Source organism: Dinoponera quadriceps, unplaced genomic scaffold (genome assembly GCF_001313825.1).
Source record: "Dinoponera quadriceps isolate SergipeBrazil2010 unplaced genomic scaffold, ASM131382v1 scaffold5021, whole genome shotgun sequence".
Classification (NCBI taxonomy): Eukaryota; Metazoa; Arthropoda; class Insecta; order Hymenoptera; family Formicidae; genus Dinoponera; species Dinoponera quadriceps.
The window spans coordinates 677,971-700,877 of NW_014560366.1; the positions used below are offsets into that span (position 1 = coordinate 677,971).

The following is a 22,907-nucleotide window of genomic DNA, read 5'->3' on the forward strand; positions in this document are numbered from 1 at the left end:
CGTTTCACCGATAGTCCCGTCAATAAAAAAGCCCTTCGAGCGGGCTCCAAGAAATTCGGTAGATATGAAACCGGGCGATTCGCGTCACGAGGAACAGCACTGATACCGTTGTCGGCTGTTATAAATCAACCGATCGCGCGCGCGCGCGCTCTCGTTTATTTGCTTTATCGGCAACATGGGGCGGGTGTGACGGATTTCTCGAAATACATCGGTACTTCGCCGGGATCATGTTTATTGATCAACATTCGTCGAGTACTCGGTGATTTCTACATGGAAAAAAAGGAGGAGAAAAAAAATTATGTTTTTCGCGCGTTTTCCTCAATTAAATTTCGAGCTATCGGCAAGTGTCCAATTGTCATCAAATTAGTCAGCGAGTTAATAGGAGGAGTCGTCCTCTCTGTATCCTCGAGCCATACTGCATCCGAAATGGGTGTCAATATGTCGTTGCGCGCAAGTTGCTCCCTCAGCAAGTCGGGCGTCCGAAAGTTTCGTTGTCGCGAACGACTGTAAGTCCGGAAACTTTCCTCTGTAGACGACAGAAGACTTGTATTTCGCAGTGCGAGAAGTCATCCTCTCGAGGAAGCGCCGTCGCGATGTTTCCTCGAGATTGATCGTAACGGAATCGTGGAGGGGATCGTTTGTCGCGTTTGAGAGCTGTTTAAGCAGGCACGGCATGTACTATTTCGTCGAATCGCAGGTTATCGATATCCGAACTTTGTCGTCGCGAGGGAACGAATTCGCCTGCGATCGTAGCTACGGTGTATATTAGGAAAGAGAGGAAGAGAGGAAGAAAGAGCCTGGGAAAGCGATATTCTTCAATCTTGAGTGAACAGAAGGTCGAGAGAATAATTTGAGCTAGTAAACCGGCGTAAAATTACATTACCAGAAATGACAAAAAATCAGCGATCAAATATGATAGACGAGTATTAACGAATTGTCTTCGAACAGACAATTATCTTTTTTTATTTAACACTATGCTCGTGACTATACATATGTCATATAACATATGCCGAGGCTATTAGAGCTGACTCCGTTATACCGAATAATTACCCTTACTTTTTTATGTGGAATTTATTCTGTGAGTTTCTCGATGGAGTTCGGATATGTGTCGTATATTGCGTTCAAGAATCCACGTAGTATTTCGTCGGTACCTTAAACGACTTCCCTCCTTCGCGCTCGAACGCTCCCTAATTTTCCATTCAAAGAGGCGCTTGTACATTTCCGGGAGTCATATATTCGCGGACGAGCCGCCGTCGCAATATCCGAGAGATCGTGTCTGCCGCTAAACCACAGTCAATTTCATGTCCCAGCGCCAATCCCGCGAACACAGTCCGGAGAATGTGGCGAGCGTAAGTCAGAAGTGACCGAGTGGAAGATGAGAAATGGACTAGCGGATAAGACGCCATCACGTGGTGGAGGAGGCGCTTCTAATTCGATTATTTAGTTAGGTCAGGTTAGCCGTAGTTGGGTTAGCGTCAGCTGGGGCCAAAGGTTACTCGAGGCACTCGTAACTCCTAATTGTATTTACGTACAATAAATCTTCTACCTTCGCCCCCCCCCCCCCCCCCCTCTCGTCAACCCTCGTATTTNAGCTGCCAATCCGGCGGCCACCCCTTCGCGCGCTACTGGTCGCGAAACTTGCGCTGTTTGTGGCCCGCCGGTCGCGTCACCGCGACTTACGGTGATTTTCTGATTAATTGGCCCTCGAACTTACGCTGAGTTTCACCCACTTTCCGAGAGCTAACTGACCCTTCCGCTGTTTGACGTTATTTACGATTCATGGTGGACCTTCCGCGGGTTATTCCCTAAGCGCGGCCTGGATGTCCCCTTTGTTATCCTTGCGAGTCTCTATTGACTTTCGTCGATTTGCGAAAATCGATACATACAGCCGTTACGCGCGAGACGTAAGACAGGTGTGCCGCAAAAAGCCATTAATCGTACGGACATCGTTTAATGTCGCCTCGGTGTTTCCATTTATTGCGATAAATATTAATAAAGCGGGCGATTTAAAGCTGCATAATTATAAATAATGATGTTTTGATGCAAATCTTGATTTATAAACTCCCCGGCCGTATATTTCCGGCGTACTTTTACGTACTAGGAGAGAGACGTGCGCGCTTTATGAGGGACTCCGTAAAATGTTACATCGATCGCGGTAGGACGAGGGTTAGCTCTCAAAGAAAGCCGAGGTTAAGCAAATCCCCGAGACGATGAAAGAAGACGGCGGTAATCCCGTTGGGGTTTGCGGAGATTAGGATGCAAATTTTGGTAAGCATTAGACGAAAGCGACGAAGGCACTCCGTAGCGAGGGGCAAAATCCTTTTCGGCATCTATCGAGACGTTAAACCGATTCAGTATGCCATTAAAGCAAGTTTATTCCCGCGGTCGGCGAGTCGATAGCCACGTTATGGCGAAACCGCGCGTAAATTTCTACGCAGATGCCCGCGAAAACCATGAGATGGGACTTATAAAGTTCCATGAAGCGAAATGCGAGGCGAAGCCTTCGAGGGTTTCACGAGCGTGGAATCACAATTTGTTCGCGACTCGAAGAAGAAAATTTCCGCTCTCGCCGTCGCCGCCGACGAGAGCGAGCAGCGAGACGACGGCGGGATTTTATGGCGCGCACAGATTTTAATCGCGGACGACAGATTTTACTACGCGCACATTACGAAATTCGCCCTCTCTCCATTTTTTTCTCTTCTTCTCGAAACGTCGTACGTTCCTTTTAAGAAGATTGCAAAATCGCTTCCGCGACTTTTTACGCGAGACTGTAAACGACGCGCGACGAGAGAGATTACGGCCTTGCAATTAACGGTTTAATTACAGCGACTGCCGATTAGCAGGCCCGTTGCGATATTTTTGTCATATTTTTCGTTATCCCGAGCCGAGTTCACTCGAAGGTTTGCGGGTCTGTCGGAAACTCCTTCGTTTTTACTGCAAACGTTTAGTGTCTCGAGACGTCGTCGCGGGGAAACTTCTCGGGGGGAGAGAGACGGCGCGGAGAGATGAAAATGTAAATTTTCGTAGCTCGTCGCTGATTCTCCAAGAAGTGCGCGTGCGTCGGTGCCGAGGGATGCATATTTCTCCGCGGACGTAAATTCTCATCAATCGGACAGAAAGAGTGAGACAAAGAGCGCGTCATCGCGCGTTATTTCTGCCTGCGACGGTGAGCCCGCGAAAATCTGCAGAAACTCGCGCATCTATCGAGCGACGCCTAATGAAGGTTAGATGCACTTCCGTCTGCGACACAAAAAGTTGACAAAGGAGTAATTCTGCGCGGAAAGAAAATAGAAGACTTTTTGTTTGCGAAGACGCGGCTCGACGGGGCGCGACCGAGAACGCGGAAGGAAAATACCGGCGCGGTTGAAGCGGACTTTGTTCCCCGCGATATGAATCTATCGTCTTCAATGCGTGGGACAACACCAACGACGAGAAAGAAGGAGAGAAAGTGAGAGGAAGAGGCAGAAAATGGGTTTCGAACGATAATAAAACATATCTTTTCGAGAGCTTGCTTCTCCTTTTGTGAGTTTACGAGATACCTTAGCGCAATGCAAGGGCCTGTCTTTTCACGGGAAATTGTTTACATTGTCCGATTCATTTAACGACGCGAATTGTGGGTGTTTCCCCCCGCGTGGCATCACGAAAAATCCGTGTCGTCGGACAGACACGCTTCTCGGTCTCACGATCCATCGGGCAATATCTGTTTTTACGCTTTAAAACCGAAGTTCGCGCGCTTCGTCGCCCGTCGTCGTCATCGTGGGAACTTTCGCCAGATACGACGATTTTTCCGAGACCGATATTCGAAAGTTTTCATGTAAAATCGCTCGCGAAAAAGCTATCCTCCGGCTAATAGCGAAGTTCGGGAATTATAAAGTATTTCGCACGCTCAAGTATACTGCCGCTTGTTTAGGGAAGTTCGTGTCGCGCCGTCGTCGCAGACGTGTGGATTTGCCCAATAACAGACTTACCGCTTTACTTTGGGAACAAAATTAAGGAGTCTGGACGTGCGCGCTCGCGCACACTCGGTAAAAGGTTTGCTAGTTCGTTACTGTAACGAACTTCTTCCCGCGATCTGATCCGAATTCCGATCGTGTTGGAAACCTTCGAAAATAAACTTTTCGCGCGGCGCCGTATTTGCACTGCTCTAGAAGTCTTATATCGCCTCGCTGGTGGTGAAAGAAAAAGGATATCGCGCGGAGGAAATTCGCTTAATTCGTACATATGTAGGAGACGATCGACGCGCGATGGCAAAAAGGTACAAAACTTCAGGAAATCTACGGGATGTTAAATTCAATCTTTGTTTATACTGTACAATCGCACGAGCAAACAAATCGAACGAGACGGAATAACAATCTAGCGAGGATAAGGTAGAAAAATATAAGAGAGAAGGAAAGATAGAGAGAGAGAGAGAGAGAGAGGAAAATAAAAGTTCGAAGTAAAGTGCATGAGAAAAGAACGACGAATGTACGATACGTTGGTAATTAATTAGCGAACAAATTGTAAGTATCGTAAATGAGATCGCGATTAAATCCTCCTCCGATACGGCGTCACGGCTCGGTGAACCGTGCGTAATTCGGCCAACCTTTCGTCGATTCGCTTATTGATTTCATTCGCATTAATAATCCTTTCGCGCTCGTACGCTCGCTCGCTTACGCGCGCGCGCGCCAAACCAGCCGATTATTATGCTTAATTTTCAAAGCTTATTATTTTGGTAATTGGCCGGCTAAATTTCATTCTATTCGGCGAACGCGTCCTGTATCGCCGCGCCGGGACTTTCACGCGTATTAATAGCGATTTAAACGGCCGGCGCGCAAAAACATTTAACTAACGGTCGGTGTATGCGGGCGGAACATTTCCGACGGTTACCGCCGGACCGTTCGATGGCGATGGCGGGTCGCGAATTTCGATGGCACCATCGCGCGCGCGTCAAGTCTCGCGAAGTGCGCGGCGCGATTCACGCGCGGCATAGTTTCGCAACGCACGTGCGTAATTAAAAGACGTTTAATAATTCCACATTTCGCATTCTGCATAATATGTAATACCGCGCGTATAATTATGTAATTATAACACCGTGCCGTTCGCGGTGTACTTATGTAATTAATTTCGCTCGGCGAGTGGGTATTTCGGAATATCGCGAATCGCGAAATATTGTTCGCGCGCAACAGACGCGTGGAAATCGTGGATATTACGGTACAACCGATCCTCTTCAATCGTGCTGTATCAGCCACGCTTAATCGTCCCTTCTCTCTTTTGTGTAACTTGCAAATTTCCGACTTTTTCTGTCGTTTCGCACTATAATATCGGATTCGCGAGCGCTCCGCACGAGAGAGCGCGGCACCGCCGACCGCGTGAAATTTCGCGGTAATCGCTGCTAACGCAGAATCGGCGCTCGATGAGGCGAACGATAAATACTCCAACGTACGCACCGCGGTATCGTTCTTCATTAGCGACAGCTTAATAGCTTACGCGGGAATATCGGTACGATTAAAAAGAGCCCCGGTCTCGTGCACCCGCGAACACCCCACCTGTGCTCGTTATCCGGAGATTTCACGAACGTTCCACTTCTTCTCTCTCTCTCTCTTTTTTCCGTTACCGACCAGCTGCAAAACACATGCGTGTTTCCCTTTGAAATGGCCGAAATTCTCTTCGCGCGTATCACGATAGGCATCTCTCCGGATGCCTCCGCGCAATTTCAGTTATTTGTACGTCGCGCGTCGACAACGAAATAAAAGTCCCCTTCTCTCTCCGTTTAAACGGACGCTCAGGTGAAAATTTCATCCCCCTCTTTTTCATCCGTCAACTTCTTTATCGCTCTGTAATTATCCGCGCCAATCGAGCCGTCGCGAGTACGCGCAAGGAGGATCACCACCTGTCACCCCCGAAGGCGTTGAATGCGTTCCGGGACAGACATGACAGAGCGCACACCCGGTTGAAAAACCAATTTTCTCGCGGGGCACGTCCCTTCCGGGATTACAAAACACTTCGACAGCCGTTTGGCGTAGCGAGAGAGGTAAGAGTCGCGGATCGGGAGGGAGCTGCCGCTGGATGTAAAGGAAATAAACGAAGCGACGAGGCGCGAGGAAGCGTGCGAGACATTCTAAAGAGAAGGGGGGAATGACAGGGGGAACGTCGTCGGGACGTCTCGCCCTGCCTGCGGGATCGTCCGTAGGCACGACGTATTTCTCCGCACGTGGCAAATGCATGCGCATAAGTACTCGCCGGCGTGACGTCGTGAGACGCACAATGCCGAGAGTGATGACGACAACGACGAGGTGGAGGGATGGGAGTCGCCCGCGCGAAAATGAGGTCGCTCGTTGAATATAAGTTTTTCCATAAGTGACGTATAGCTTCGGCACTTTGCGCGATTGCTTTTTCTAAACTGGCATTGTCGAACGTGCTCTCTGTATTCCATCGTCGGGATCTGATTTACGACCGCGCGGATGAATCAATAACTTTTGCGAAAAGAGCGTATTTCACGTCGCGTGCGCGCGGTGTCGTCTCTCTTTCTCCCTTTCTTGGTGCGAAGAAACTCGGAGATTATTTCGCACGGTTTCTCCGCATGCTTCTCGGGGTGTAGGGGGGTGGAAGGAGGGACAATGATATATGGCTGAATCGATTTCTCTATTTAATCGTATCGTTACGCGGTTTGCTGTATGTGTTTCGCGAATCGAGGAGAGCGCGCGGTATCCGAAACCGTTGCTCGGGACCGTCGGATTTAGCGTACAACCGGTAATAAACGCAATGATATGTATTAATTTATTTGAGCTGCGAAACAATCCGTGAGCAAATTTAATCGTACCACACCGGCAGCACGCTCGATATCTCGCTCCACCGAGCATTTTGTGAAAATTGCGAAGGAAATTATTCCATGTATTACGTTCTGGACGAACTTATCTCACTTTTCGCCCGACCCTCTCTTCCTCTCTATCTTTTTATTTTTATTTTCTTTTCCTTATATATTTTCGGTATAAACTACTATTATTAATGTTATCAGAACTCTTTAACTCTTTAAAAGCGGGGAGAATTTTCAGACCGTCAAAACGTTTCTTCAAAGTGTTTTACTGCAATTATTTAAAGTCAATTAGTAAACTTTATTGTACTTTTTTTCATCTATAAATCAACAGGAAATCAACAGATAAATCAACAAGAAATGTCATGTTATTATTTATGTCTTTTGTTCATTTTGTACGTTAATTAGATGAAAAATGGACAAAATAAAGTATGGTGTCGAATCCGACTCCAATTTTACTTTAGAGGATTAATATGTACATTTAAACTTGTCTGTAGAGAACTTGGAAAACTAGGACTAAAATAAATGCTTCTCTCTCTCTCTCTCTCTCTCTCCTTATCTTTCTATCTCTCGAAAATCGTTATAAACCTTTTACGTGACGGCCCTTAACAAAAAACACGCACGATCGACAGGCGTTCCGCGAAGAATCGCGAAATGTGTGTCGGAAATTCGCGAAGATGGAACAGCGCGGAGGTTAAAAGGGGGCTCTGTCAGAAAGCTTCGCCGCGCGCACATGCGATGGAGCACTTGCAAATCCATGTTTCCCGGAAGAATCTCACGTTGCGTGTGGATAAACGTTCCCTTTGCCGTAACAGTATATTTCCAGACGAATGTAAGCATCGAAGCGAATGCGTGCGATCGAAAGAGAGACGCTCGTGCGCCGTAACCTTCCCCCTTCGTACGTCTTCGTCCCGTGGGGAAATGCAAATACTGAAATATTTTCCTGAAGCTCGGGGAAATACTCTTCGGATATAAACGTGACGTAACCATCTTTGCCCGCCTGGGCAAACTTAAATACAAAAGCGAATTCGCGCTGTTCTTTTTCGCGCGACGCGAATAATGCAAATTCCTCGGTTTAATGTGCGTGCGTATACGCACGTATATACGCGAACGTGTATATTCCGTTTTAAATTTAATTAGATTATGCAAATTCACCTGAGATGAAAAATAGTCGAAAAGCGCTCCTCGTTTTTCGTCGACTCGAAGGATTTTACCGGCGATTAAACACGCTCCGGACGAGAGGGATTGAATTTTTGATCCCGTCTTGAAGAGACCGAGTTAAGCACGTTATCTATTTCCCGTTCGGAAACTTGTGAAATACAATGCGAGTGTGACCTGATTTACGAGCGAATTAAAAAGCGAGCGCGTTGCCCGGGTTAGAATTTAATTTGCCGGCGAGGTGGATCTCTTTGACGTTATGGAGCGCTTCGATCATACCGCTGTAGCGCGGCAAACTGAAAAACCGTGACGGAAAGGCGATCCAGACGGAGGAGGTAAAGGAAACGTCGGGCCGCGTGGAGAAATTCCGGGGTAAAAAAGCGAGGAACTGCGGCACCGGGCGTCTGAATGCTCCTTCATCCCTCCTCGATGCTACCGTAAATCCATATCGCGGGGAGGAATCTCGAATGCATGTGCATAACGTGTCTCTGTGCGAACAGGAAGTACCGACGCGGTGCCAGGAATGGCGAGGGGAGTTTGCATTTCGATCGCGTCGAACAACGGGAAATAAAATTTCTCGACAAACGAAATTCCACGAGAATATAGATAGCGAGCGTGTTATTGCCGATGCCAAGAGGGAGGGAAGGTAGACGGCCGGGGTGAGGGAGCGTGAAAGAGAGCGAGAGATTGCGCAAAGTCCGAGAAAATCGCAGGATCGTTTTTCCGCGCCGAGTGAATCAGATTGCCACTTATCTCGCGCGCGTCGGTTTTATATCTGCGATGTAAAATGGTGGGAGGGAGCGATTTATCCGTCCGCGTGGCTTGATTCGAAATTTCGACGCTTCTCGCTTGAAATTGAGGGTAACACGCGTCTCGTATTGCTCGCGGGCGGTATTAATCCGCGATATTTGCTATGTTCTTTTTGACCAAACTGGCTGCGTTAGTTCGAGAGATGTACACACACTGAAGCGTGAGAATCTCGTGCGTGCGCTTCGTACGCTTCAATGTATATGTAAATTTCTTGAACTGGTGCAGCCAGTTCAGCTGAAAAGAACAGATCGTATGACATAATTTAGTCTGCGCGAAACGCGGAAGAAGATCTGGAAGAACAGCGATAATTGAATCCTCCTTCGATTCCGATCGAAATCGACGCGATTTCTACAGTAGCTCCGCGTTACAGGAAAAAAAAGGGAAACCATCGTTGAAATATACGGCAAGAGTTTTAACGGCATCAAATAAGCCGTATTCGAGCGTGTAAATAGAAAAATACGTATTTATCGTCGCCAATATCAAATGAGGAACAACATCGCGGGGACAGAAGGATACGATGAAACGTATCATAAAGAATTTTTCTCGTTTTATAACCCGCCCTAGTTTCTATTTTTCTGTCCACTATACAGCCGGCGGAAAAAAAGTTTAATACCTCCCCGGGGAGATCTTATTTTTCATCACTGCAGAAGTATCGATCTAAGTTTCCACTCCGCGTTCTAAAAATTCCCTAATACGGAAGTTGCGGAGCGCGCTAGTTAACGTTACGCCGTGGTAAGGGAAGAGCGGAAACGCAATTTTTCGACATTTCATCGAGCTGATGGTAGTACAAAGCACGCGTGTTACACAAAATACAGAGATCGCGAATAATGTAACAGGTGTTACAAATGGACGTATTATCCGAAACGAGTATAATTCCGCGCGACCTTTTTGTGACCTCTCTTTTTTTCCCCGAATCGGGCAGACCTAATTACGCACCACGTTCACGTACACGCCATCGGCACGTATATGTGCTGTAAGTATTAAGAGGGTGTAAACGATTCTAGCACGTAGACGAGGAGCTCGTGCACTTAAGGTATTAAGGCGAGGGAACAATGTGCGTGGAAATTGATATCTCGCACAGATTCGAATATCCTCAAGTTTGAAATCGGCGTCTGCTTACGCTTCTGCCGCACGTATTTCTCTCAAGTAGCGATGTGATTACAGATCTAACCATATGTATAGCAAAAATGGAATTAAAATGAACTCTTTTGTTGCTTGAAACGCTCGGCTGTCGCGTGATTTAACTTTCAAAATGTTAAGAACGTAATTATTCCAGGAACGACGTTTCAATTGACTCTTTTTTGTTTTTTACTGCGAGATCTTTTCGCGAGTTTAACGAAACTACGCGAACACTCGTTATTTTCTAGAGATAGATGTGTTATTTTTTTCAAAATATTCGTCCGAGCAAGGCTGCCGTATGTATGGCTAGGAAATCCCGCTTCACTCGACAAATCGAAAATCTGTAGCCGACGGAACACAGCGTGGCATGAAATAGTTTATGCGATGGCACGATAAAATGTTGCGACGACACTTGCCTGAAATGCGGAAGTTAATGCTTATGCGCAGTACAATTCACGGTCTAGGAGCAGTGGTCGCGTTGCGAACACGGAGGATTTTCTATATTTCGATCCTGTCGAATAAGGAAAAATAAAATTCGTCGGCTGGCGCAAAATTTTACGTAGTCGCGCCGGTAGGAGCGTGCGTATTACAGCCCGCTGTAAAACTTCCTGTGAAGACATAAAAGAGAGAATTGCAAGACGGAGAGGAGATGGGAATAATTGTATGTAACGAAAGGAGATAGGGATAATTGTATTTTACGGATATGAAAAGTGTGTTCGGAATATTATAAAATCGAGAGAATATTACTTTTTCATGTATTGTATACAATTCCCCCTCTCCCACCTTTCTCTCTCTCGCTCTCTCGCGCGGATTTACGCGATTAATGCTCTCGTGATCCAAAAATAACATTCAGGAAAAGGAGTATGCAGTTGATAGAACTCGATAACAGTAGTATAGTGGATTCCAGTGCGCGGCGCGGCATGACGTGTGAATCAAAATATTATATGATCGCAGTCAATAATGTGATGGAGACAAACTTGACAAAATTCAAATTGTAAAAATTAACGAATTAGTGTATTTTCTCGCCGTGAAACGTGAGCTTTACGCAACTGTAATATTCAGTATACTTTTATAACACACCCGCGTGTATTCTCTCCCATTTTCACGTCCGGTCATAATCCGTTTATAAAATGAACAAATAAATAAATCCTTTTATATCTTTCCGGCGACCATTTTTCGGTCGCACAATTTTCCTACGAGAAAAAAGCATTTTCGCCCGTTCGCATGTCGGGTTGCGAACGCGCTACTTGGTTTTAACGTACACGCGAGGATACCGAAAGAACAATCTGTTATACATGAACCGTAAGATCTCGCGAACGAACGAGCGAGCGAGCGAGCTGGTGAGCGCGTATATACGGGAGGAAGCCGAACAATAGAATTCATAGATTCGCATAAAAGGGCCCCTGCGTGTATTTCGCAAAATATGTATCTCCAACGCGAAGGAGCGCGCACGTGTATCGCATGTGTATACGCGAGTCCCGCGGTAATACTTTTCTTATTTCGCGTGCGAGGCACAAAAGTAAACAACAATGTTCATTAACGTCCGTGCATGCGCGATAATGCGCGGTATATTTTCCGCGTGGAAATTCAACATCAACGCGAATAAAAGGATAGGCTTAACATCGCGGCGCGCAATGGTTAACGAGAGACTAACGTTACGCTAGTTAGTTACGTTAATCTTTTATTTCCCGGGCTCTCCCCCTTCCCTCTCTCTCCACCGTTATTTTATTTTTTTTTTTAGGCACGAAGGGTGTTTTTTCGGACTCGCTGTCGCGCGTAATTAGTATAATTCATTATGAAATCATATTGCCACATGTACGCAAATACAAATGCGCTCTTCCCATGGTCGAGGTGACGAGGGGCGGGGGAGAGGGGTTAATTCATTGCGATCAAACGAGAAAGCTCGGCGTACGACAAACAAAGTGCACCGCTGCCTGTCGCAATAAAGATAGAACGGCCGGCAGCTTGTCCGGTACATTTTTGCTTGGTTTACCGCACGAATTAAAAATATCGTTTGTGCGGCGGCGAACGAGTTGTTGTGCGCAATGTTGGTCACGTTTCATGATGATGCGGTAGAATAATTGCGAAAAACAACGTTGCGCGAGGATCGCGCGTACGTATGTATATGCGTACACGTATGTGCGTGTGCACGTATATGTGTATAATCACTACGCGAGCTCAGAAATATTTATTCTCGCAACAATGCCGCGCACTTCGCGCACACGTAGAATTCCAAATAATTGCGCTCTCGTCAATTTGCAAGTTTAAAAGCGCGCGTAACTCAATCACCGGGACTCATTTCGCACTTCCTCCGGCAAGGAATTCACCGTAAAGAAGAGAAAAAAAGGGGGAGAAGGAAAAGAAGAAAAGGAGAGGAGGAACAATACACGTTCCATCTTCGCCGTCTATTTCGTTCCTCCGCTAACTACGTTAGTTAATGCCAACGGGTTCAGCCCGGTAACGAGAGCGCCGATGAGCGGCGAATCCGTCGAATTTCCGATGCGCGCGCTGCTCTCCTCCGCGCCCTCGCACATGCACCACGTAATTACTCGCGAAACCGCAACGGCGGCGTCGAGTAGGGCCGGCCAGTCAGACAGCCAGCTAGCTAGCTGCTCGCCGGCACTACGGTATCGTTCTACCCGTTGGCGTCTTTCCCGCACTTCCATTAAAGGTCGTGTTATTGTCCATTGGGAATCGACTCCTTAAGTGGGCCATCCCGCGCGAAGCGCTTGACAGGGTGTCGATAACCCCCCGTGGCGGAGGAAATGGAAAGGGTGCCCCCCGTAATCGGACTCACAGAATCTCGACGATATCGTCCTTTCGGGGGGAGCGTCGAGGGCTGTTGGCTCGGGCGCGCTGCGAGAACGAAGTTGGATGCGTTCTCTAACTCCGGCATCCGTTCCCATCATAACCAATCCTGATTCACGAGCCTCCTGACTACTGGCATCTCGATTCTCGGGAGCGTCACTCGAACGTGATATTAAACCGGGTATGGGCGGGCAGAGCGGCGGAATCTCCTTAAATTCCGGCGAGCCGCCGCGGACCGATCCACGTGGCGGCGCCATGGCGATTCACCCGAGATTTCGGCGCATCCTTCGGGAATTCGCATATCATCGCGGTCAGAACGATGAAAATGGTGAATTAATTAAGCCCGGTGTTGCGGGCGACGCCAGCGAGCTGGCTGGTTAGTCGCTTCTAGTTGATAGAGCGATCGTCATTTTTAACAGCTCGCGCCATCGGAACTGTAACGTCCGCGATGAGAAATTCAGTCTTAAGTTAGCTCGTCTGTAGAATGCAGGATTCTCAGTGGTATTATTAAGGTTCTTACATATAAATTTATCGTTTATTGAAAAAAATACTTCCTTATAACTTTGTAAACTATCTAAATGATAAATATCAATGAAGACAACTAGTCGGTTTAATAAGAACGTGACCGGGAGAATTTCCGTTTGCAAAACGTAACATCGATAACTTTCGACCGAGCAAGTAGAAGGACCAACTATCTTTAAAAAGAATAATTTAAATATGAAATCAATTAAATAACTCGCATACTTTTGTTATATATTCATGTGCATATGCGACAGGGATATCTCATTGGATGGTGAACGGCATGAATGGAGACCAACTTTTTCGATTGAGCTTTACGTTTTAATTTACGTTCAATTAGAATGTCCTTTTATTAGCGCGGGAAGTAACTCTCTGGAGTTTATACGGTTGATAATTTCAATATACGCGCTCACGAAGTAATCTTTATTCATCGTGATAAGTTGTTATCAATATGAGAAAGAGAGAGAGAAGGGGCGGGGGTAGATGGAGAGAGAAAGAGTAACGAAACTTTTTAATAAATATTTAATTGAACCATGAAAAGAGCGAACGAATACACGTTCGCAGTGCCAGCTCGTTTTAGCTTCATCACCGTATATCTGCGTTAATATCACTGTGCTCGCTATATAACGTACGAAGCTATCTAATGTGCTTTTCAAAAACGCGCTATTCCAATTTGCACGTCCGAATTTCACAAACTCGGACTCTGTATTCCAACTTATAATTGAATTATTAAAAATGTTCCTATCAATAACGCGCAATGAGGATGAATGGGTTTAGCTTTGAAATATTTAAATGCCAGCCGAAGCTGTGCCGGTCGTACGAATTTTGCCGGAGATATTTATTTAATAAATAAATTTAATAAATGGTGAAATTAAACGTGCGAGAGCAGACGTAAAATAAACTGCGTTTCAGGGTTAGTGCTATTGTTTACGGCAATACTCCGGAAATTGAGTTGTGCTCACAGATAGATTAAATCCATATGATTACCCGCGTGCGTGTTCGCATACGCGTGAGATAAATTGAGTTGGTTGACGTGATTTCGTGTCGCTAATATGCGCATATTTATCGTACGACACATATAATTACTATACCGTATATATTGAGTCGCCTTCAAATTATAACGATTTCTGCAGTTTTAAATATTACACATCGCGCGTGTGTTATCCGCATATATCCGCACGATAAATCGGACACGGAGAAATATAGAAGCGCGCTATATATTTCCCCTTTCTCGCTTCCTTTTCCTCTTTTTCTGCATTAATAGCATTTAATTGATACTGTGACCCGTTTTGTGTTCGATGTTGATTGCTCGGTTCATTAGTGCGTAGATTGAATACCAGATTACGGTTTCGATGGAAGCGACAGTATTGTTCATTTATTTCGATGCAATTGATACTTAGTAATAATATTGACGAGTCGCAGTTTATTTTCTTTTATTTTTTTTACATGTATATATAACGTACGATGTACGGGTGTTTTATTGGAAGATCGGACGCGTAAAAATATCGAGGAACGAAAATCGCACCGAGAGAAAAAATGGTTAATGTCGTTAAAAATATAATAATTCTCGACGACAACCATATTTTTTTGTTATTTTAACAAAAAGTAATAACAGCTATATGCATGAGGTGATTATTATTATCGCTAACGTTATAGTAACACTTATCACTATGCTAATTCTCTTACTATACGATTACAGTTACACATGTCAGATGCTTTTTTTCTTAGCACGCGTACTTCTCGCGGAAGGAACGAGTCGATAATGAGCTGCTCTTAAGATTTTCTCCTGTATACTCCGCGAGTGAAACGTATCTAAGACGCGAGCGCTGCTTACTCTTTGGGATTATAATTCACCCTGCTTTCAAGAAACCTGTTTACGGGGCGGCTACCAAGCTAATTTCTCGTGAACCCACGGGCCCTGACCTGTGACTCACGAAGTTCACGAGCGGTGCGTCAAAGGCTGTCGCAAGGAAGAGAAAAAGGCCGCGAGACCACTTCATTTTAAGAATTTCGCTCGACTCGTTCGCTGTGGTCTCGGGATATTTACCGAGGCCTTTCGGCGACGTGATTTAAGCGGCCGTCGCGATTCGTCACACGGAAGAGAAATTCGACGATGACAGGACGGCTTCAACGTTCAGACTTGACACAAGCTTGTGGGCGCGAGAGGCCCTTATGACTCGTCCGCTCTGATATCATGTCATTAACTCTTTGAGTTGGAACATGCGGAATATTTCAGAGCTAAACGATTGTTAAGAACGGACTATTTTAGGCTGCCGTAAGTAAATCCGTGAGAGGAATAACTTCTTGACAAATCAGAAAATGATATAAATGGGACCGTTATTTTACCGTGGCTGAGATGCGAAAAAGAACATGATTACAAATATCCACTGCAACAGTTGGGAACTGTTGCTTACGTCGAGAGTGTTAGCCGAAGAAACTCGTCAGAAGCGTATCGATACCTAAGAAGTGAGAGAAACCTCGCGAAGTCAGAGGTTTTCAGGAGAAACAAAACTGTTTCGAGAGAATTCACTTTACTCTGAACGACCCCAAGGATGTACAAGATGTCACTTCTACCGAGTTTTCCGGCGTGTAACCTTGTTTTCACATATGAGCTCTCACAAGTCGAGGGGACGAAAATTCCGAGGTCGCGGAACTGCGAATCTGAAATAGCTCATTTTTGCGACGAGGTGTCACCTCTTAGCTATAGATACACACAGTCCAGCCTCGCCGGCCGCACATAATGCGTCCGCACTGAAAAGGTTAACTTGAAAATTACCTCGTGACAAAAGTATCGCGCCGCGTCCTTAACGCATTCTGCGAGACGCTCTATGCTAATGTTCACCGATTAAATCACGAGACACTACACGGCAACCCCCGAGTGCGGGGGCGCGCGAGGTAACTTCCAAGAGCTAAATCTTCCAGGCTAGACGTGCGAAGTAAATCTCAAAGGACCGCACTGCGGTCGGGGCCTTAAGTAGGACTTTGTATTCTGCTCTTCTTTCATCCGCACTTTGTCCCTGCGCCGGAGAGACGCGAGTCTTCCCAACAGCGTCTTACACTTTCAGCATCCGGGTTGCTGCTACCCTCCCTCTCTCTTTCCCGTGCGGGCGAGCCCATCCATTCGCCCTCGCGCGTGTGTTTTGTTAAAGTGAAATATGCGCGACTCTCCGTGTGCGGATACGAGAGCTTTTACGAGTTACGCCAGTGTGCGCCCTCGTCGTCGTCAAATTTCGCGAGCGCGTCCCGTTCGCGCTTAACGCTCCACATACGGCGCCGGCCGCCGTTGTTGTCGGACATTTCTATCGCATCGATCATACGTCGCATTTACTCGGACGAATGGATCGCGTAAACTATATGCACGGGCTATGCGTGACACGTTCACGCGACTATTGCGTCGTACTTCGACGAATATGCGGGCAATTTTTCGTTACCGGAAGTACGCCGAAACGAATCCCCATTATTAGGGTGGAAGACCAACCGTCCCGGTTCTCTCTCGCGGAGGAGAGAGAAAAAGCGCAGATTTACGGGGTTGGGAAGAGGAGGAGAAAGTTGAATTTGCTTCATATTTTATTTCATTTACACGTTTTTTTATATTTCGCGCGCAGTTCGCCATGGCGTTTGCCGATGACTTTTTCCACCTGATATTTATTTAAAGCGCTCACGCGTTCGCGTTTTGTATTTACCCTCGTACTTTGCATCTCGCTCGTGAAAGAGCGCGCCGGTAATCATAAATCTCCTCGCAAATCCTCGCGCGTCTCCGACGTCTGTGCGTTGTCCCCTCACGCAGAGCGCGAGCATCACTCCTCTCCGTCGCGCCTTACATCCTCTTCCTTTTCTCCCTTCGCATATTCCCTCGCGTGTGTGCATACGCGACGTTTCCTCGCGCCGTTCGTTTCTTTAAGAACGCACGAGGTTGTTGTCCGAGAGCGAACCGCGGAAGGCTCTTGTCGCGGCGTTCTCTTCGCCATTTTCCGTCGCAGCCGACGGTTTCGCGTTCGCCGTTCGTTTCCGCGTTCGGCGCCGAAAACGGGGCGGAGATGCGCTCTTCTGTATTTACGAGCGCGCGAAACGTCGTCGACGTGGAACGCGACCTCCATACATACCTAAGTGGCTCCTTGTATTCCGCTCGCCGACCGTCCGCATTTTCATTTGACCGCGAGACCGTCTCCACCGCTCGCACGAGAGAAAATTACGAGACGATATTGAAATTTCGCGGATTACCGTAACGAGATAATCAGATTTACCGACGATCCCTCCCTCCCCCCACCGATCCGCTGTCCAGCCGTGATGAATAGTCGCGCGAAGGAGACTCGTTGTGAGCGCACGGACGGAAACGCGGATATGTGTTCGAACGAACGTGTGTAAACCGCTCATTCTTCTTTTTTCTTTTTTTCCAAATATAAAAATCAGTTTTATTTGCCCGACAACGGGAAGCGCGATGTATCCGCTAGCGTTCGAATTTAACGCTACAGCGTGTGCACATTTTGCCAGCGCGTGAATTTGCGCCGCGTTGATATTTTCCGTGCGATCGCCAAATATCCCAGTTGCGCGATCGACGTATAGTCAGCGCCGCGTGTGCTGTGTCATTTCGTAAACGGAGAGTTATATGATTTTTAGCTTCACAAATAACGCGTAAAGTTGAAAATCGCAGAAGTAAATCTGGTTATTACGGCAGGTATTATAAAGGCTCTAATAGCCCCGGGTTTTTAGCCTTCTATATGTAGACGCAAAGTGTATAAAGGGCTCTTATAGCCCTTTATACACCATATTGATACGCTTTTGCCATTTGATACGCGTGCTAACTAGTAACTTTCTATTAGATTATCTTGATATCGACGATGCACGTAAACGACGGTATACCAAGCTGGCACGATACGTCTTCTTGATGTCGTATTATACCAACTTGGCACGTAGTTTACATGCATCTTCGATATCAAAATATAATCTAATAGAAAGTTACTACATTGCAAATCGAAGCGTGTTATTTTATATATAGTCACTTTTTACACACATGTTAATACTACGATTTTACACACATAATTACACAGCACATTTTATCTGAGGGAGTCAGACATCCTGCAGATATCATTTTGGAATATTGCAATAACCAGACATCCTAAGATGATATCAGATATCTACTAGATATCCAGTAGATGCACAAGTGTCCGCTTACGAATATCTTAAACGACATCCAAAGGGTATCCGAGGAAGCTCAAGAAATATCGTAAGATATATTATTATGTATCCAGCACACACACACACACACACAAACATATGTCACATGTCGGTCATTTTTTAGTTACTGGGCGTCATTTATACTAACGTGTTTAGTATTCGAATAGTAGTATTAGCATTCCCGAGCGAGAAATTAATGTCATCAGATCGGTCGATGATGTAATTTCGTTTGTTTTGACGTCGATCCGATATACATTTCTCGCCAGAAAAGGGCCCTTCTCGTCGAAGAAGTATCAAAATTAACACGTCTAATTTACAAAAATGTATAAAAAGTGATTACATAAAGTGTATAAAATTACACATTTGAATTTATAGTGCAATTAGTATACGCGTGTCAAATGGCCGGTGTAATATAATAGTTCCGAATATAATAGTTCCGACTTTGTGTGTACATATAAAAGGCTAAAAACCGTGAAATAGTTAAACGTTTCAATCTGGAAAATGGCACAGCATATATGACGCCAACTGTACGGTACGTTTTTTCACGTTTCATTATAAGGAGGAAAGCGTCCGTGATATTTTCCCGCAAAAACCGAGCGATTGAGTGAAATATCGATTCTCGTTGTGGCGGAGAGGATGCAGTAGTGATAGTGTATCAAAAGTCGGTGTTTCATGCACACGTAGAAGCATATATTACGTAATACTTTGTCAGTGAGTTGCGACGAAGGTGAAACACGGCGTGTTACACAAAGGAGAATATTTCCTCGGAGGAAAGTGAGACACTATTGTCTCACACTTCTCGTGTAAAAGTTACGTTTCACCCACCCACCGTCACTCTTCGCTCACCCTTCATCGCCACCACCACCGCCACGGCGTGGATTTCTCCATGTTTTCGTACTTCATCCGCCGCGCGATTAGAACCATTTAATCTTCACGATTTAACCTTCGTAAGGAAAGATAGGTGTCTTTTATGACCTTAGCGCAAGAGAAAGAGACGTATTTATTTATTATACATATTATAATATTTTTGAAAAATAAATTCTTGTTTATTACTCCATATGACTTTTGTTCCCCTTTCTCAAAGTAACAAAATATTTTGTATTTGTATTAAAATCGGTTCTTGTTGTTGAAATTTTTGCATTCAATTGTTAATTTTTATTACTTAATATTATTTATATAAATCAATTTTAATTTAATATACCCGTGTATTAACTTGAATTGACCAATCGCAGTGATCAGTTCAGCTAATTTGGTTAAAAAATAGCTATCTAATTATTCGTTACTTTCCAAAAATATCCAAACTCATAGCTAAACAGCTAAAGTCAATTTTTGATAGCTAAATAAAAAAGAAGAAAGCTAGATCCAACTGGAAAACAGTTAAGTTGGCAACACTGCTCATGACCCCACTTTTCTGTTCACGTCTCGCTGCCTCACCTTCCCTTAACGTTCTCCTGTTCCGTCGACACTTCACGATCGGGACGATATCGCCGATAGACGAATTCGGGTGTTTACCGCAAACCGCATTGCTGCGAATGCCGGGCGCGCGAGAGCACGAGAGCAAAGTGCAGCCGCGGATATCGATTTTTAAGTGGCCCCTTACATCTTGTACACCCTTCTATCCGCGCTCGCTGTCGTCTCGTTGGAAGAAGAGAGCTTTCCTCCGCCTCCTGCTCTCGTGGTCTTTGTTACACCGGCGGCAGCAGCGGCGGAGACGCGTAGGTGTTCGTGTGCGCCGAGGGCATATCCTCTTCTTCGTGTTTTGCTTCGCTCAAGCGAAGTAAGATAAGGCGCTCGGCGGAGGTAGCAAAGTATACCGCGACTTACGTCTAGTGCTTTCGCGAGGATCGTGCCGTTCCCTCTCCCCTCCGCCTCTATCACTCTTTCTCTCACTCACTCACTCACTCACTCTCTTCCTCCCTTTCTCCTTTTCCCTCTCTCTCGCCCTTCCGGGAGATTCGCTGAAGTCGAAGGACTAAACTCCTCCGGGCGACATCGGCCGTTGCCACGAGCGATGATGTCGGGGAGCGTTCTTCGCGAAAAAATGGAGGGAAATATCCGCTGCCGTGTCGGGAAAAATGGTGTCGGCGCCGCGACGGAAGATCGGACGGGCGACCAGTGATTTGTCGCCGATAACGATAACGACATACCCCGACACTGGCGTCCATCAATGTCTGTGACGAAGGAGCTGATAATTTCGCGCGGAGGCGGCACGGGGGGGTACGGAAGGTCGAGAAGACGTCGGGGTGGCGACGGTCCGTCGAATGGCGAAATTATTCCTCGCCGATAAGGTAAGGAATATGCGTTTCCGCTCGATTAGAGGTCGTCGTCGCTGGTGACGGGGCGCGGTTCGGTTTCGCCATTCCGCTCACGAGGAATGACGATAGCGTAGTTACGCGCGAGAGACTACAATTATATCTCCCTGATATCACGCGAGAATCGTAAAAATAAAAAATATCTCGACTAACGGATGAATTTTGTTATTATGCAATGGCAGTTTTGATCAAATAAATAAGCTATATCACCATTTTATTATAGCCTGAGGTACGTAATACAATGAAAGTAAAGTTGAATTCGCTTCATATGTTTATGGTAAACCATAACGCCAACATTTAATTGCATCAAACCATACATTCCTTCCTATAAATTTACTTTTAAACCTTCAGTATATATATATTTTTTTTTGTTACTGAAGGATTGTACTTTCGATTTATACTAAAGAAAGGCGCACGATGCTGTGTAAAACAGGACAAGAAATAAAATGTGAAAAGTGTGCCAACCATCCCCGATCCGCCCTATTCGAGCCGCTCTGGGCAATTGCAATCGTGCGAATTACCCGTTCGATTACGTTATCGCGAAACGTCGCCGGCAGGATACAAATCGTCGCAGCGTCGGGTAGGCAATGCGAATCGATCTTAAATTATGCGCGGTAGCATAATATGAAAGCGCGGCTGAAATCCAACGCGAGGCGCGTTTTACGCGATCGGCCGATGGGATCGCCGACGACCGACAGAAAAGGCAGGTCCATTTATCGCCCCGGCGAGGGATATAACGTGTTTACATTGTTTCCAGCACGCATAAAGCGCACATCGTTAGTTAACAATGCGAGCGAACGTAGTCGGGAATGGCTTTGACGCCGAGCGGACGCGAAAAGGTCCGACTCGTCCGATGGAACGGCCATATCGACGCGCGCGGATTACAGCGAGGGTCACGATAAATCGGTCGCTTTTCAAATCGGCGAATCGACGCGCACACTCGTCGTTCGTTCCCTGCGAGCTCGGCGTTACAATCGAGCATGATAGTTGCTATAATAAAGCGCGCGCTCCCTCGCGTGGGCGCGCGCGCGCCTTCTGTGAGTAAAATGAGTCGCGCAGGAGAAGCGGGTCGCTATTATCGGAGATAGGAACGAGCCGGCTGGCAACAAAGTGGAATCGTTTTACGCTCGCATTAATTATCGTCGGCTCTTTATGCGAGGGGGTTGCCGCGATCGCGATGCGATTTCCCTTTTACAACAGCATTGCGATGCAGTGATCGCCGTATTCGATAATCATCCGGTGAAGCTCACGAGCGATCGGAGCGATCGCACGTGCTCTACTTCCACGTTGTGTTTCCACGCAAAGGTGGAGCGTTGCTTCACGCTTTAACCTCTCAGGAATGTTGAAACGTACATTTACGTTTGAATACGTACACATGTATGCATTCGTTTGTTTTTTTAGTCCGAATATTATCGGAAAAATATACAACAAACATTACTGTGAATAAGCATTCATTAGGAAATTCTACAGGAAAAGATAAATCTCGTCACATGATTGATCCTCCGTGCGATTCGCTGTTTTTCGCTAACGCCGTAGGTCATTTGTGCACAGAATTACTACCTTCGCTACGTATCAGTAAAAAAAATTAGAAAATATCCTTTGACATTATTTCAGGTTTCTATATTCTATTGTAAACATTATTCAAGATTGAATGTTTATCATATTTTCTACTTTTAGGAAAACACGTAGGGAAACATATTTTGTATTTAGATCTTTGTACTTGAAAAAAGAAATTCATAACTTTGAACGGAAACAAAGTCTCTGTAGATTCGCATTCCTGAAAAATGGTCCTTCGTAAAAAAAAAAGTTTAATAATGCCCGCTGGAAAAAATAATTATTTGGACAAAAGAAAATTGTTACTTTTTGGGCACAGACACAAAGCGGTATTTAAAAGAAATAATAAAAGAATTCAACTTTAAAGAATTCTTCTAAAGAGTTCTATTTCGAATGAAATAAGCATAAAACGAGAATAATAAATTAAAAATCTAAATAAGCCAACGGTAAATCAAAGTGAAGTAGTGAAAGTTTAAAAAATAGAAAGTTCAAATTTTCAAATTCATTCTTTAATCGTATATATTCCAATTTCGAATGTATTATTGCAACTCTACTTGCGATCCGCAACCTGTTAATATAATCGTAACGATATACGCGGAAGATCTCGGGGAAACTCTTATCGTCTTATCGCGGCGCAGCATTCCGCGAGCGGGCGATACCCG

The 22,907-nt window shown here is 45.7% G+C and overlaps 1 protein-coding gene across 1 annotated transcript in view; it reads right to left on the minus strand.

Moving 5' to 3' along the window:
* Positions 1-22,907, minus strand: part of LOC106750748 — a 194,733-nt gene that overhangs the window by 76,213 nt on the left and 95,613 nt on the right. The gene's annotated exons all lie outside the window — the stretch shown is intronic.